Source organism: Podarcis bocagei (assembly GCF_964188305.1).
Source record: "Podarcis bocagei genome assembly, chromosome: 4".
Lineage (NCBI taxonomy): Eukaryota > Metazoa > Chordata > Lepidosauria > Squamata > Lacertidae > Podarcis > Podarcis bocagei.
Window position 1 is genome coordinate 64,482,969 of NC_138128.1, and position 13,921 is coordinate 64,496,889.

Genomic DNA, 13,921 nt, shown 5'->3' on the forward strand with positions numbered 1-13,921 from the left:
TGGGAGACCAGTGGGGAGTGAAGCTTGTCACAGCAGGAGGGGGAAACACCCAGGCTTTTTCACCAGCCTGACACATCTCTGCCTCTTGGCTTCTCTCCTCTCCTACTTCCGCCTCCGATTCTGATTCTGGACTACTCTCCACCGCAGGCTCTGCCTGCTCACTAAACCCTGTTACCTCTCGGTTTCCAACACTTCCTTCTCCTAGGCTTCTCCCTCTGACCATTCATCATCATACCACCATTAATCCCTTGGGCTCTGAGCCTTCTTCCTTTGGGGGTTCCCCAGCTGGTGCCTCCCACCCTTCCTCTGGGTCCATGAGAGAGGAGCAGCAGTGTGTTATCAGCTAAACACTCATTCCCAGTTTAATAAAATATAGTGTATTAATCCTGCACTGTTCTGTATGAACCAGCCATGTGAGCATTATGCAGCCTCCCCAAGCATCTTGCAGCTTTTAATCACAACAGAGCATGAATTCACACACAAGAGAAATGGCAACTCGAGAAACAGTTACAGATACTTTGGCCTTTTAAAACATTCACTCACATTGGCAGTTGTTTCTTTTAATTACTGAAGGTAGAGTGGTAGCATTGGAAGGCCACTGACCTGAATCTAACATCCCATTGAACTTCAATGTATTGTTAAGGATGTTCAAATTTGTAGAGCTTCAGTCAGAATTTCCAGGTGTATGTTTTTCCATATATATGTATTCATTTTGGCTTCTTTGCACAAATCATATTTGGTGGTGCTTCCCCCCCCCCCAGAGCCGAAGTGTTGGATGGTTTATAACAAATATTACCAAGTGATCCTTTGATATTAAGCTGGCTACACAAGTTTTGATCCTTAGGGATATTATATGTTACAAGGCTGCTGTTTCATTTTGATTTTATTGGATTTCTGTAGGAGTTTCTCAAAAGCCTTGAATTATGAATTTATCACTCCAGACTCGCTTTTCATATAGAGAATAATATATATTAAAGTGAAGCAGATGGTCCAGATACTGCTACATTGTGCACTGAGACAAGTACACTAAGGCTTATTTAAAAATGCATGTATTCACAGCAGGAAGGCAGGGAGGAAATAGTTGCCAATTGTTGAATTAATAGTGGCGGCAGGGCAAGGGGGAAGAGGAGACAATAACCTACCCATAATGGAAGCGCAGACCTTTGTGTTTAGTTAACCTCCCTTCTACGCCAACCCTGTGCTTCCCAAAGGGAAGCCAAATATGCAGATCAGACCATTAGAGGCAACAAATATTCAACCTGCGTTCCGTGTGTCTGATCACTAGATGGAGATCTAAGATATGAAATTGTGGGTGTGTAGGGTGGGTTTTTTATTTTTACAGACAATTATTTGGCTTTGTATTTCCATTTGTTTCTATGTCATGGTATTTATTTATAAAGGAGCGTATAGTCTTAAAGTAGTGCAGTTTCATTTCTTTTTTTTTTAAAGAAGATCAGGTAGATTGGACTGTTCTACATGAATGAACTCACCTTGGTTTGAGATTAATTTCGCACCTAGCTCTAATTACCGTAATTACAGGTATGGTGCCAGAAACTAATCATATTCAGAATGAACTGCAGTCTTTTTACATTAAGAGACATTATGAAATCCTTATGCTCTATTTGTATTTTAATTGCAACAATTATATGCGGTTTTATTCACAGACGGTGTATGGAAACTGAATGATTTATGACACTATAAGGAGGCATTAGAAAGATGATGATTTTTTTCAATCAAGTCATTCCTATCTTTTATATGGTATATGAAAGACAAATAATAGAAGGTGTGGGGGGGGGGACACAGAACCTAGCTTAATGGTTGAAAATATGCTCACCTCCAGAAGGTTCTGGGTTCAATCCCTGGCATCTTTTGTTAAAAAGATCTGGAAGAAGGAGATGGGAAGGGACCTTTCCCCTTAACCCTTAATTGCCACTGTCAGTCAGAGTAGACAATACTGGACTAAATGTGGAAATCTTATGACCAGACATAAGGCAGCTTTCTATCTCCTTGTCTTAAACCCACCTAAAGATTATGATTGAGGATTCACTTTCGTTTTGCTTTAATGCAGAGTCCTGTCCTTGAAAATTATTCAAATGTGTTGTCATGGACAAATGAGGCATTACTGCCCATCGCTGCTTCTGTGCAAGACAAAAGGCTAAAGGAAGATTCAATCAACATAAGTTTATCAAATTGAAGTGGGTTTTTTATATGTATATAAAAGGTGTTCTCAGATTAGGAAAGACGTTCCAAAGGTGATTGTGTGGATTGCTGCTGTTCCCTAGCTTCATATTGATAACTAATTTGATTGAGTTGCTTACAATGCAATCCTATGTATGTCTGCTTGGAAGTAGTTCTGTTGAGTTCAATGTGAATTACTCCTAGGTGAGCTCCCATTGCTTGGTCCCTGCTCCTGCCAATTTAGCAATTTGAAAGCATGAAGTGCAAGTAGATAAATAATCGCTCCAGCGGGGAGGTAAACAGCGTTTCCGTGTGCTGCTCTGGTTCACCAGATACGGCTTAGTCATGCTGGCCACATGACCTGGAATCTGTACGCCGGCTCCCTCAGCCAATAAAGCGAGATGAGCACCGCAACCCCAGAGTCGACCGCGACTTGACCTAATGGTCAGGGGTCCCTTTACCTTTAAGTATGTATCAGCCTTAGACCGATCGTTTGGGGCCGGATTCACAAATTTAATGTGGGCAATGGATGTGTGAAATCTTGCAGCATCAAGCAGTGACTTCCATGTGTAAATTAAGTGGGCTTTTAAAAAAAAACAAAAGAAAACAAAAAGAATTCAGAATAACAGCTAGTGGAGGGTTGAGATGTGTTCCACAGGGGTTGTATTTAACTCTTTGCTCCTGCCCCACAGTCCTGATGAAAATTCCCCTCTGAATCACACTCTTAATATCAGGATGGAACTGGAAAAGTTTTAGTGTGATCACAGCATGCTATGGGTAACAATGGACTGCGGTATTACAAGCCCATTTAAAAAATATAATGTGTATTTTAAACTACTGTTTCTATTAACACGTGGGATATTTTTAAGCTGACTTGTCTGTAACTTCTGACTTTTACTGATAAAATCTACATTAAAACTATGTTCTATGTAAACCGCTTCGAGGGGTCTTGACAATTAAGCGGTATACCTTTTTATTTTTAAATAATAATAATAAAGGAATGGAAGCTGCACAAAGATGAACAGCTCCCAGTGGCTCGCACGCCATGTGTTGTCTAGCAGGCTAATTAGAAGCAGATTGCAGGCAGAGTTTGAAGGGTGGAAGGCAACTGTTGCACAGCCAGAAATACATAATTTTCCCACAGAGTCGTTCACTGCAGCATTCCAGAGCCAGATTTAATTCTAGTTTCTTAATACCACTATTCACAATTCCCCCTTTTTACTGTTATTATTAAATGAACGCATGGAGGAAAGGTCATGGTTCCTCACAGCGAAAAAAGTTACAGCAGTTGCCACAATTCCTCGGTTGTCACAGTTATTGGGTTACCAACTTTATGTCAGCCACAAGACAGTAGATGCCTCCCCGATTCCTCTTGAGCAGAGCTCCACCAACATTACCTGCATCAGCTGAATCAAGTCAGATGCAACAGCAGAATGCCCTGGTAAAGGTAAAAGGTAAAGGACCCCTGGACGGTTAAGTCCAGTCAAAAGCGACTATGGAGTTGTGCCGCTCATCTTGCTTTCAGGCCAAGGGAGCCGGCGTTTGCCCACTGACAGCTTTCCAGGTCATGTAGCCAGCATGACTGAACCACTTCTGGCACAATGGAACACTGTGATAGAAAACAGAGTGCACAGAAACACTTTTTACCTTCCTGCTAGAGCAGTACCTATTTATCTACTTGCACTGGCGTGCTTTCGAACTGCTAGGTTGTCAGGAGCTGGGGCAGAGCAATCACCCTGTCACAGGGATTCGAACCACCGACCTTCTGATCGGCAAGCCCAAGAGGCTCAGTGGTTTAGACCACAGCGCCACCCATGTCCCAGTTATGTCCTGGTCCGTAATGATGGTGTAATGTTGGAGTGCTACAGCTGTGTTAACTTATGCTACGTTAGGCTAGAACCAGACTGCAAGCAATAAGTTTCTACCATGTTTCTCATACCTAAAATGTAGCCTCTGTTTTTTTTGCAAAAGCAAGAAAGCCCCCCACCAAACAACAACAATTATTTCAACCAACGAGGAACATGAAACAAAGATGGAAGGGAAGCATATTCTCAGGGGTCAGGAGAGAATATGCACTCAGCTCAGACAAAAACAATCTTTGCTGCTTCTGTGAAGCTAAAACTACATCAGAATGGATATATAATATGGCTGTTGAAGTGCTAATTAGCTTTGCTTGGTAGCTGGCTATGATCTTGCTTGGATCAATCTGACAGGAACAGGAGTGTGCAGCACCAAATTGCTTGAAATCACGTTTTTGTTTTCTTGTCCTTTCAGCATTTACCTCCCCTGTCATGTAGATCTTATGACATGTATTACCAAGAGATGTACATAAAATTACATGCCTAGACTCTTCTCTATAATGTTTAGTTAATTTGGACACCTGCCCCATTTTGCATTTAAAACACTGTCTAGAATATTTTCATGGTAATAGCATTTGATGCCATGTACTATTAAATGCAGTTACTATCACAATCTATGACATTCTGGGAACTGCAAAGAATGCTGCTGAGCCATAGATTCTTATATAGGAACTTCTGGCTGGAATCTCAGAATGGCTGCCACTATTCTCCACCTGTGGATTTATACTACACCATGATGAAAAACAAACAATGAAACTGCAACGCAGTGTTTAGAAAAAGAAATGAAGAACTCCTGCTTACCTGTTAATCCCTCTGAAATATGCAAATAACCCCAAATTCACCACTTGAAAACAGGGTGAGAAATATGGGAAGGTATTTTCCCTCAGCTCTACAATTAACCACGTACTGTATACTGAAAGTATATTGAGATATTAGGTTGCAAATTCATAGCCACTTATCTGGGAGCAAGCCCCATTGAAGTCAGTGGGCTTTATTTCTGAAGAGACATATATAGGATCACTGCATTGTTAGGGGACAAGAATCTTATCCACTAAGGAGGGAAACCTCTAGCTTCTACCAGCTTTTGCCAATAGAGGGAACTGTAGTCCAGCAATAGCTGGAGGTCCACAGGATCTCCATCCCTATTATGTATAGTGGTGGGTATTTAGTGTTTGAATTGGGCTCACAGCCCAATGTGTCCTTCTGAACAAAGCAAGACTCTTTACAGCACTGGGAATCACAAAGTGACTGTTCCAATACAAAAGACTGTGGGTTGTTGCCAGAAGGTTGAGTTTGACAATCTCGTAGTCATGATAAAGCTTTCCACAGCTTAATTTAGGGCTTATCCACACTTAGGTTCCCTCTGTGCTTTCAAGGCATGGTCTAAGTTTTAAAGCTCCATGTCCAAGCACTTTTTGGCTCCACAGAATCCATGGAAAACTTGAATTGCCATTTGTTTCACTTCAGCTTTAAAGAGCGAGTTTTAAAGACCTATGCCTAGAAAGAGCAGGGGAAACAGTAAGTGTGGATAAGCTCTTAGGCCCAAGGCCTACTGGTTAAGAGAATAGACCAGTGGTTCCCAATTAACTAAGTACTGCGAACCCCCTGCTTTTGAAAATTTTGATATCTCTATGGTAATTTTTGTTATGTGATTGGAGGCACAGACCCCCTGGGTGGGTTATGTGGACCCTCTGGGGTCTGCGGATCACCATTTGGGAACCACTGACATAGACATTTTCAGTCTTGCAAAAAAGAGAAAAAAAGATAGCTGGTGTAGGAAGGATAATTTGGACACAGATAGGAAACTTGTGGCTCTCAAGGTGTTGCTACCCTGCCTTCCCCATCACCTTTGACCATTAGCCATGATGGTTCAGGTTGATAAGAATTAGAGCCCAACAACATCTGAAAAGCAGGGTGACTATTTTTTTTTTTTTAATGGGACATACAAGGGGTTGCCTGTATTCACATGGAATTTAACCATTTGCCTGCTTTCTCAGGTTTCTTATCAGGCAGATTACTATAGAAGAAATACCGTATTTTTCGCTCCATAGGACACAGTAAGGGGAAATGTGTGTGCGTCTTATGGAGCGAATGCAGACGGGAGGCTCTGCTCAGCGCTCCTTTTAAAGAGCTGCGTGGAGCGTGTGTGCGGCTCTTGGGGGTTTTTTCCCAAGGAGGGAGAAGGGCAGCCTATCAGTCCCTTCTCCCTACACGGGGAAAAGCCCCGAAGAGCAGCACACATGCTAGGCATGGCTCTTTAAAGAGCGTGTGGTTCTTGGGGGCTTTTCCATGAGATGGGGGAAAGGACTGATGGGCTGCCCTCTGTCCCTTCCCCCACCTCCCAGAAAATCCAGCAAGAGCCGCTGCCAGGCTCTGCTCAGCACTCCCTTGTAAGGGCTCCTTTTCGCCCCTCATCCCGCTTTGCTGGGAAGCCAGCAGAAGAGGTGCTGCGCAGCTATCGCTCTTGCTCTGCTGGCTTCTCAGCGAAGTGGGAGGAGGGATGGAAGGGTTTAAAGCAAAAAAAGCAAGAGCCGCTTACATGCTCTGCCAAAATATTTTTTTCCTTGCTTTCCCCCTCTAAAAACTAGGTGCGTCTTATGGAGCGAAAAATACGGTATCTCCACTTCATAGGATGAGAAAAAGAAACAGCTCACCAAGAGGTTACACTGTTAAACAAGCACCAACTCTGCTTGCTCAGCTTCCGATTAGTTTGCACTCTATAATCTTCCACTTCCAGATTTGTGTTCAAAACAGAAGTCGTGGCATTACTTTCCTGAATGATACCTGGCATTCCAAATGAAAAGACCCATTGCCATTTATACAGTAATGATGTGGCTATATTTGGCATTTTGCAGGGATAACTTAACGGGGTGCGGCTTGACAAGCATCTACATCGTATGATATGTTTAATTGCAGTCTCCAAAACTTTTCAAGGAAAAAGGCAGCTGTCTCTGTCGGGTAACAGAGATGTCAAATCAAAGAGAGACGGATCATGAAAGGCAGTTTATTAATATATATTTCTGTGCCTGACACTTTCATTAAGCTTTGGGCCAAGTCCCTTGGCTGCACTCCTGATGAAAAATTGCATCCTGCTTTGTGACTTTCAAAATCTCAGGTGCAGATGTGCCAGCCCTATTCCTAAGCAAAACTTTACAAAAAGTTATTTGTTCAAAGAATAAAAATCTGTTTGGATTTATTAGGAAAGATAAGGTTGCGCTTGACAGCAGGTAAAGGGTACACAATGAATCATGGAAATACCCCATAGAGAGTTTCATACCCCTTATTATTATACTGCTTCATTAGAGATTTTAAGCTTGCCTAATCCCAAAGCAAGGAACACTACAATTAAAAATATATAAAATGTCAAGCAAATAAAGCAAAGCAAGTATGAAGGCACCACACCGCCTGGTTAACAAAAGCCAGACTATTTAAACAACAATAATCTCACTGTGCTTCCCAAATCCATGAAGTGTTAAGCGTACATAGGAAGAGACTTCAACAACAGACACAGATAAAATTCTTCCATCCATTCCTACGAGAACAGGGATGGGGAACCTTCAGCCCATGGGCCTAATCCAGCCCATGAACCCATTTCAGCCAAATCATGCCCACCTGCAGGTACAGGTGGGGCTTGGTCGACTGGCAGTGCCCGCAAAGCCCCTTGCGCAGCACCTATCCTGACAACCAGCTGCTTGTTGGGCAATTGGGACATGACACAAAGTGCTTAGCAAGCCCAAACAGAGGACTTACAAAGCCCCTTGAGCAGCACTTGAAAAGCACCACAAGGTCCTTTCCAATTTCCATTTTCTTTTTCTCCAAAGGAAGCAGTTACTATTCACAGTGCTCCCCCCTGCACAAATTGCTTTGCCTGCAAAAGGGGGAAATGCTCCTAATTGCCCCTCTGCAGGGGCTTCAAAGGGGATTCCTCTAACAGAGCACCATCTGATTGTTGCTTAAAGAGCATATCTTCCAAAGAATTTTGACATGTGTCAATCACCTGGCATCATTATGGAGTCAGCTGGTTGTCAGGTAGATGGTTTAACCTACCTGTCGAAGTTGACTGGAGACAAAGACCTGGCCTCCTGAGCTAGGAAGGTTCCCCATCCTTACCCTAGATAAGAAGATGGGCACTCTCACATTCTTCATCAGTCTAACACAGACCTCATAAGCCTCCAGGTTAGAATAATATATAAAGCCTGAGTTGGTTACTGGTACCATCACTCCCCTTGCCAGCTAGACAAAGGAGGAGATAGTATCTAGTGTGTACTCACAACTGCAGCTTTCTAGAAGGTCCTGAGTGGTCTGTGCAGACAAAATCCCACAGAAAGAATTCATGATGGTGAAAGGGAGAAATTAATGCTGGAGTAAGTAGGGGGATAACAGAAACAACTGGGTATAAAAGACAAGAGCGGGAAGGCACTGGGGGAGACAGCTGAGTAGAAAGAAAGAAAGCATGTCTGGCTGCAACATGGTTGAATCCTGCTGCAAGGCAGGGTCATACTCCCTGTAGCTGGAATGACAGGGCATCTGATAGGTAATGGCTGTATCACTGGAGAAAGAGGGCCATATCTGATCTTAGTAGTCAGAGCAGCCCCACTAAAATTTAGAAACATGAATACCTTAGGTCTATTAATTTCAGTGCATGTAGTGTTAGTACGATACAGCCCAGATGGGAGTTTTCATTTCAGAGAATCGGAGGCATTCTAGAGGAAGGATCATTGGGTGTGGTGCAAATGCTTGTCCTGCTTTTTCCTTTTGGGAAACAGGTTTGACAGGGATTTTGCATTGTTTCAAAAATCTGTCAAACGTGTTTGACAAGAGGTGACAGCAGGACAAAAGAAATAGGAATGCATGCCATGGGAAAAAGTTCTCTCTCAAACCACTCCATTTTCTTTTAAAAAATAGGTTTTCACATCTAAATGATTCTCTTTTACCAAACCATGACAGTTTCCAATCCCTGCTGGAAAAGGAATCCCAAATCAGAAAATGAAGAGGCCGTTTTAACCCACCACATGCCTGTGTGACATCGTATCCAGCTCTTGCCAAGATTACATTCATTGCGTTTCCGGAGTGTGAATATTTGCTGAAAAGACGTTATCAGCTTTCCAAGTCATGCTTGGCCTTTTCCCAGCAGAAATCCCATGTATAAGCATGAGAGTATAGCTATACGTCTGAGAAATAAAATGCTTAGTGACTGAAGAAAGCAGAAGCGTAAGTAGTAAACAATTTCACCAAGCATCTTCATAAGCAAAGGGAAGAGATTAAAATGTAACCATGAAAATGGACCCCTGCACACCCCACAGTCACAATTATGGTTAGGGTTATCAAAGCAGCAATGCAAACCACAAATATCTGGGTATGCTTCAATGAAATAACGGAATAAGCATGTGCATTACTTAATTAGGACACAGTTGCCAGAGCCTTTTTATTGATTTACATTTCATATTTAAATTAATATGCATCCTTGCTACCACCAGCCAAAGGCATTTCTCTCCCTCAGGTTATCTTTTATTAGATAATAACATCCAGAGATGGCAGTGGGAGGCATGAAACTCCAGTTCCCCCTGGAATTATGCTGCTCAAAACAGCTGCTTTATCTCACTTTATGGTAAGACGTCCCCTGACTCTTGGAACGTTTGCTGAGATTCTCAGCATGTCATATAATTACAAACATGTTATCAGTCATGCAGAATGAGGAGGGCCAAGTTATTTGATATCTGTAGGGTAATAACTAAGCAAAAGAACACAGAAGGGCATCAGTGATAATGTTACCAACGTGTGCCCATGGGAATAAGAGGGGAAAACACTGATGCAAGGAACATTATTCCCTAAAGGCCTGCATATTCTCTGTGAATACTCTGATGCTCAGCACATGACATTGGAAGCATGCCTCAATTATTACAATGGGTCTCATTTCTTAATTGGAACCTTCTATTGAGCCAGACCAATGGTCCAGTAGCTAGCTCAGTTAGTACTGTCTGCAGTGAGCTCTGAAGCTCAGTTTCAGATAGTTCCATACCTGGAGAAGCCTGGAATTGAATTGGGAACCTACTGCTTGCAGTGCATGTTCTCTACTGCTAAGCTATGGCCCTTCCCCAACTGTAGATACTTAATAGGTTGCATATATGGAGTATGCTGCCCATTTCTTCTTGATTTGAAAAAAAAAGTGAAGACTAAACTCAGAGGGTATCAGCAACAGCCTTCACCGAATATCCATCTGTGTTGTTCCAGATTAAACACAAGCTAGTCCTGCGTGGATGCCAAAAATAACAGTGCACTTTCCCTCTACAGAATGGGAGCTGAATTTATATGTTTGCACTCATTTCCTCCCTCTAAAACCATTGTGTTTTGGGTGGGGGAGGAGAGTAATTAGCAGAGTAGTGTGACAACATCTGCTAAATGGTTCCTATGAAATTCAACATATTGATTTGTTGGCACTTTCAGTTACTGCATGATTGTACTGCATGAACAGTTTTAGACTCAGAAATATGAATTTTAAATTCCACATGCAGCAGCAAATCTTTTGGCCTGTAGGTTTAACTGCTGCATATGAGGCAGGGAGGGTGAGAGCATTTGAAAGTACCTGCTATTTATTTTCTCTCTGTAAGTGTGATACCTCAAAATTTACCTCTCTGAGTATGATACCTCAAAGCAATTTACACAGTGATTAAATGTAGGCATCTAGTCACCCTTCCAGGCATTCAGAAGTTCTACAAACAACTCTGTTGGATTCCTGCTGAGTGCGACTTTCCAAGTTCAGTTACTGTCAGGGAACAACAAGGGTCCTATTCAGACCATTTCAATGCATAAACATTTGGGGGAAAGGGAGAGCAGGATCAGCTTAGTGATCCCACCACACATTCCACGCTCCCCAGACCCCCACTCTTGACATATACACACTCGTCTCAATGTCTGCAGAGGTGTCCTACCCTGTCCCTAGTACCCAACATCAGATACAAACACTTGAAACAATCAACTACTGGTTAGATGAGGAGGAGGAGCCTGGAGAGGGAGACACACTGAAGTTTCCTCTCTGACCCTTGAGTCTGTGTTGATGCTACCCTAGGCATTCCGGTGGGCAAAGGAGTGGAACTCCACCTTCTCAACTTTCATTGACAAAGACCAGGTCAGCCTTCTGGATGATTATAAATGATCAAGCAATAAATAACAGCACCTTAAGGCTTGCTGTTATAACTCAGAGTACTGTGGCTGAGGAATGGGACAGGCCCTCCTTCTCACCTAAGCATGTGATGAGCCCCCAATGCATCTCCCTCTGTCTAAAACAACTGGTACATTTTCTCTTGTTCTTTCTTCCTATCTGGCATGCTTTTACATTTCTCCAATACTCAAAAGATTTTTGAGTCATAAGAAACAAACCATCATTTTTTAAAAAACAAACAAACACCCACCTTATTAATAAACTTACTGGCAAGTTGTCACGTGAAAGAGATTAACAACAGAGGGTATAATTTTGCACTCCTGTGGGCATTCATGAAATGTCATCACATCTTTTAAGAAGAAAGGATGTACTGTATGTATAGTAGAAAGGCAATTAGAAGGATGATTATTTTTCTGTTTGTTTAGTACCTAGAAATTGCAGTGCAAATATTATTTGCAGTATCTGTACAAAACGGAATGAAAAGGCAAGGCTGTTTTCAGCAAATGGCAGAATTATTACATGAAATACAGAGCAAACTCTGTAGTTGTGCTTTGGTGGCAAAAAAGAGAGCTCCATTTCCCTAGTCCCTTTCTTTTGTGCCTTGAGTTGATTCATATCTTTGAAAATGGCTGATGTTTAATCTTTCTTTATATAGTATTGTTTTGCTTTTCTGGGCCACATGTGACTGTAATAGCATCACAGTACTAAATGGAACTAAAGCCAAGTGCATGCATTCTGGTTCAAGTTCACAATGGTTGTACTGAGTTCATGGGACAAAGTCACTACACTCTTTTTAATGATATAGTGAGCCCTAGATACACGTGCCCTGGGTGTTTCACAGGGGTGGGCTATAAGCTGTTGGTGCACATCCTGAGAAGATGAAGGCTACGTGTGCAAGTAGGTCTCAGGTCTGAGAACTGGTCATTCTGTTCTGGACATAATTGCATTGCCCTTGAAGAAGCAGTGCACAGTTTGGAGATTCTCCTCAATCATAGAAGCATAGAATTGTAGAGTTGGAAAGGACCACAAGGGCCATCTAGCCCAATGCAAGAATCTTTTTGTCCAACCCATGACCTTGAGATTAAGTCTCATGGTCTACAGACTGAGCTATCCCACTGTAACTGGCTTCACTAATCTGGAGGGCCTTTAACTAGCTTTGGATGCTATGCCAACTTCAGCCATTCCTGGACACAGATAGCTGAGCTCCAATGATCTATGTATTGGTAGCCCAAAGACTGCCTTTTGCAATGAGCTCTATGTGCAACGGCCCACAGCTTTGGATCGGAAGCTGCAGTTGGTTCCAAAGGCTGCACCTGAAGACGTAAGTGGGACACCATCTTGCACACACATATATTACCATGCTTAAAGAATTTCATTGGCTGCCAATTCGCTACCAGAGTCTTAAGATAGTGCTGATAAGGCCCTATACAGATTGGAATCATGCTATCTGAAATAGCATCTCCCCCTGAATAGATCTACCAGTCCACTATGATCACTTGGAGGTGGGCTTTCTTTGTGGTGACACCTACTGTATCTTGTGCAACTGTTTTCCCCTGGATATCTGGCAAGCACAATGGTACTGATATTTCATTGGCTAGTAAAAATGCATTTGTTCCATCAGACTGTCCTAAGCCTTTGATAAGTTTGATCCATTTTTATTGCTCCTTTGGTATGGCAGATGAAAATTTATAACCTACTGGTGTTTAATGTGTTTTTATTTATTTTCTTAAGTTGCACACCACTTTTGTAACTTACGATTTAAAGGTGGAATATAGATTATTTCAACGGCAACAACAAGAGAAAAAACGTTTGATGTGCATAGTTCCTATGCAAGTCATTGGGATTTAAACCACAACTAACTTTTCACAGAGATTTCAGTGGGGTGCAACTAACATACTCTGGATCAAGCTTATACAATTAATAATAATTCTGGCTAGCAGCTTATGAAACTTGAAATGTTATCTGTTGTGTTCTTGATTCATTTACGTTATTGGTTCATAAATATATCAAAGAAAATTAATGGCAGTATTGATTCTTTTTCTTTGATGAAAGAAAAGTCAATAGCTATTCAAAATGAGGAAAATACTTTGTAAGGAAAATCTGCCCAGTTCTGAAAATAGACAACAGTATAATTCTTCAAACCAACAGAGACCTAGGCTAGATCTAGACAAATCAAAGAAGCATTTCAGCTAAACTGGCTGTAAACTTTGTATGAGAAGTCGGGTTGGCCACAGCGCCATCTGGTGTCACAGTGTTAGAATGCATATACAACGCATATAAAAGTGCTTTTTCTTTGCCAATGTAGCTGAGTCCTTAGATGTAGTTTGGGGTACTGAAAACAGTCACTGCTCTTCCTTTACACCTTACAACCTCAACTAGAAAAGGCAAGCTTAGCCCCTGTTGCTCATGCACTAGTGACATACAAACTAGTGCCCATGTTTCACCCTTTGCTTTTAAAAATGGTTGGGAAACTTCAAATGGTGAAAATGTAGCTGCTCAGATTTTGGGGTGGGGGACAACTGTTGGAATATGCAACAGAGATATTACATGACTGTGCAAGTTAATAGTGTGTCTCTAGGCCCAATTTGAAATGCTGGCCTTTGGAGCAAAATAGACTTGGGGCACACTATTTGAAGACTTGGCTTCATCTATATGAATATGTGCAGCCACTGCTCTTAGTACAAGACTGATTGAGATTTGTGAGAATCAGAAGCAGGGTCTTCTC

The 13,921-nt window shown here is 42.0% G+C and overlaps 1 long non-coding RNA gene across 1 annotated transcript; it reads left to right on the top strand.

The window, feature by feature from the left end:
• The first annotated feature begins 8,099 nt into the window (after positions 1-8,099).
• On the top strand, positions 8,100-9,240 carry LOC308584667. The gene is made up of 2 exons (XR_014006971.1): positions 8,100-8,213; positions 8,985-9,240. It is a non-coding gene; the product is annotated as an uncharacterized lncRNA (long non-coding RNA).
• The last annotated feature ends 4,681 nt before the right edge of the window (positions 9,241-13,921 follow it).